This window comes from Cupressus sempervirens, chromosome 8 (assembly GCF_028749045.1).
Source record: "Cupressus sempervirens isolate cs-2001-9-10 chromosome 8, ASM2874904v1, whole genome shotgun sequence".
In the NCBI taxonomy this organism is placed as follows: Eukaryota; Viridiplantae; Streptophyta; class Pinopsida; order Cupressales; family Cupressaceae; genus Cupressus; species Cupressus sempervirens.
In genome coordinates, this window is record NC_143125.1 from 589997720 (window position 1) to 590001999 (window position 4280).

A 4280-nucleotide genomic window follows, 5' to 3' on the forward strand; every position below is an offset into this window, starting at 1 on the left:
TCAAATGATATTGCATCTCAACTTATCTATGTATATGTGTCAATATGTAACTCACTGAACCTTTGATATAAGGGCTATTTAGGACCAAATGAGTTATGTTTGAGAGTAATCATTGTAGTGTTACTATGCTTCTAATTTGACATCCATTTTCAAAACATATTTTCTCATATTATAGTAGTGCTTCCTTTATTTTAGTCACTATCTTGTAACTTCTTAGTGCAAACTGTATTGGCTTGGCAAAAGACATGGGTACATCATAGTTTGCAAACATTGTGATTTCTAATGCAAAAGAAGTTAAAATTGAAGGAAGCATTGTATAACTTGTTGAGTAAATGAGAATATATCTTGTAAGTTGTTTCAATTGATAACCTATTTATTCTAATAATTAAAATGGTCTTTACATGATACTTCATAGCAAGCATTCCCTAAGTTGAATTTACAATAAGTGGAAAAAGACCATTAGAAAACTATTATTTTAGAAACTATATCAATCAAATAAATGGACAAGATCCCCAAAACATCCACTAGCATTTATGCCCAACACCACCCCATGCTCATATGTGACCATTTTTAGGGTAATATATCACAACTTTTGAATCACATCTCGATTAGTACTACCATACTTTACTGATCAGCCTCAATAATGTCCAACAAAATCTAATTTAGAGGAGAGCTTATTCTATTCGCATCAACCTTCTATACTTTATGGACAGCAATATATTGGAAGCTTTCTCTCATAGATCACCATTTATGATATTCTGAAAACATGGTTTCAACAATGATTGATGTAACTATTACATGAAATCTGTTACTATAGATAGAGTCTTGTCACATGTATCTTTCCTTATGGAAATCATTACTTCTAAATATCCCTTCCTTGCCTTCTCCATAGCCTTCATCTCTATTTTTTCTACCTCAAAGGAAGTCATAAAATCTTCATATTCTATCTCTTCCTTGTGATGGCCATTCAGTTGGGAATCATGTGATAATAAGCTAGTATCAACATATGGATCTTTAGATGAGTGAACCTATTCTATTTTATTGATTGGGAACTTCTCTTTCATAATTTTAAAAAAATGAAACAACAATAGAAATCGGACCTTGCAACCCATTTAGGTTATTCTTGGGCTTATGTGCCTTCTTCTTGGATGCATGTTAATCCTCTTTAGCCTTCCTCAAAAGTGACTTAACATCTACTAGGTCATTCTTCTTATGGAAAAGTTGAAGATGTGCAGAATTGATCAAGATACCCTTTGTAGTTGAAGTTCTTCCATCTTGACTTGCATTATTTCTATCTAAATGACACAACTTTTGGAAGACTTTAGAAGCTCCACCTTTTCTACCATATTTTTTTGCAACACCTTAATTTGGCTTTGTAGTTGAAGTAGCTCTATTTTTTTTTCATGAGTTAGGGGATCATACTTGTTTGCATTACTTAAATTTTCCCTATCTTGTACAAATGACCTTGTTAAGTCTAGTTACACTTCATCAAAAAAGTAATTTATATAGAATGGATTTGTAAAAAGTTAAACTAGTCATATTGCATCCCATTTTTTGAAACATAGAGAAGGAATCTGAAAGATCAAATTTTGGGTTTTGTCCAAAGTAGGTCTGTTCAGGTCTATCACGGGTAGAATCCTCAAGATTGCAACAAGGAAAGAGGCAGCCATAATTTTCTAAAAGTGACTTTTTTATTTTTTTAAATGAAAAATTGAGCACATTTATTTTAGAAAAAATGAAAGCATTTAAATGGAAGGTTGAGCACACATAGTTCAATTGTCAACACAAAATGGTTATGTTGAAGTTTGATTCTATTAGTATTTGATTCATTCTAACTTCTCTAGTTGTTGGGTGCCTTGTTACTCTCTTAAAGGCATGTGAGCATGTTTTGAGCATGTTTTGTTCATTATTCTTACCAATAATTGCATATATAAAGCTCCATTGAGTACACTTTCCTATAGCTCGATGAACTTTCTTAAGATTTTCTTTTGTATACCTTCTATTGCCATGGCATCACAATGTAAGGTTTGACTATTATTGTTTGGAGAAAACTATTTCAAAAATATCTCTATAGTCATGTGTATTATCTTCTATTAATATCATGTAGACCACCTTTACTATGTAACCACTACATTGTAGACATTAACCATGATGTTTTGACTTGGAAATCTAGATATCTTTTTACAATGTTTTGTTCTCAATTTCTGACAGTTCTAGAAAAATATTTCCTTCATAACCTATCCATCATATTGAAATTGAGGCCTTCTTTTTCCTTATATAAGAACCTAAATCTTATTTGAGAGATTCCATAATTTGGAGCTGGAAATTTAAATAGAAAATTATATCTATTCTTGATTGATTGATATATGCTATGCTGAAAAAATACATTTGCCACATTCATTTAAAATTTGATATTTAGAATAATTTGTCTATTTCAATATCCTCTTTTGCATATGGTTTTGAAATTTTTGGATTAAAATCTTTAAATGAATTTCATAAGATCTGATGTGTAGATCAAAATTAAAAAAAATTCTTTCACTATGTCTGTTGTTCAAATTTGAACCATATTCTCATTACTATAAACTAATTATCTCTTCTTTTCTTAAAATGACTTTATTATCATTTTTGTACCTGATCATTATATTCATTAGTGAAAACCAATGGTTTCGATGGAATTTGAAACTCTTTTATTGTAATTGTGACCAATGAAAATTCTTGTTTGAGAAATTTTAAATAATCAATGATGTAATAGGTCCAACTTTGAGGTTTTTTGTGCTATCGATCTATTTAAAAGAATTAAGAATGTTAAAGTCATGTTAACACTTGCAAATTCATAACAATGCATACATTTTTGTAGACTATTTTGTTTTGGTCATTTGAGGCGATATAGAGAGGTGAACTCTATCATTTTTTAAATCTCTAACACTTTGCATCTTGCTTTAGACCTTCTCACATGCCTTCCTCCAACATCTAAATAGATTAGATCTGGTAGGTTATATAGAGAATCTATCAAATAACTAGCCTATTGATGTATAATGTAGCTATTAGAACTAATTTTTAGTAATCTTAAATCAGTGGTGTAGTAGTCACTTTTGTAAATGATAGTAAAATACTCCATTAAGCATAGCATGTACTGACATCTTTCACTATATCATGTTTGATAACACTGATGGTACTGAAAGAGGATTATTTTTTGGAAATAGCTTTACGTATCTTTCCTCAAATCAAATCTTATTTCTATGCAATACTCAACCTATTACATAACCATAGTTACTGATAATTTGATTTATCACATTCAAAGAACTATTCTCTAAGTTGCACGACATCCATTGTAAGCTATAAAATGATCTGCCTATGATGGAATGATTGTAAAATTATTCTATTCACAATTACTTCATTGTTGATTTAGTTATTCCCCTTTTGAAATCTCAACCATTTTGCAATTTGTACAAGCTACACCCTTTTAAAATAGATCATCCAAGTTCTATGCATTTTCCATAACAAGATTAACTCAATCAATACTAATATATGTTGTAGAAAAATGAAACATAAACAACCACCATAATTAGGTGAATTAAATGAGATCCTTGACTAAGTGAATTATAGATCATTAATTACTAGGAACAACATAATTAATTATAGATCATTGATAAAAAATTACTTTTCATGTGCCTTATTTTTATCAAATTCTTGTTTTATATATGTTGTTTATAGACTAGGGTTCAATAAATATCAACATCAAGTGGAATGAACACTTTTAGCACCCACCTGAGCATAAGGAAGAGGAAATATTTGATCCTTTGGCACCTCCATATGTTAAAAAGTGAGTATTCCAATTGATTGTGTTTCATAGTTTTTAATAGATGTGATTTTTTAATGTGGTTTGATGTTTTTATTTAATGAAAAGGTCTATTTTCTTGACATAAATTGCATAATCATTTGTACTTTTTTTTAATGAGAATTTAGCACAAGAAACAATACTTGTGTGGGGCCAAAGTGCTCCAAATTATTTTTTATAAGAGTCTATCGCTAGAATAATTTAAAGAAGTGCAATTGACATGAAATATAATTTTAAAATGCTTGAACTAAAGAATCTAAAATTGTTGAATTGATATTAATAAAGATTTAGATTATTATTTTTCATAATAACAAAAATTTGTGTTCTTTGAGAAGAGTACATCATGTTACAATGACCATGATCATGGTACATCTAATGTTGGGAAGACAACTTTGTCAATTTTTTTGTATTATTCTTTAAAGGGTACTAGATCAATGGAAGA

General features: G+C 29.5%; 1 pseudogene; it reads right to left on the bottom strand.

Annotated features, from left to right (window-relative positions):
- Nucleotides 1-734: 734 nt before the first annotated feature.
- On the bottom strand, nucleotides 735-2009 carry LOC149543813 (uncharacterized; annotated as a pseudogene).
- Between the last annotated feature and the right edge of the window lie 2271 nt (nucleotides 2010-4280).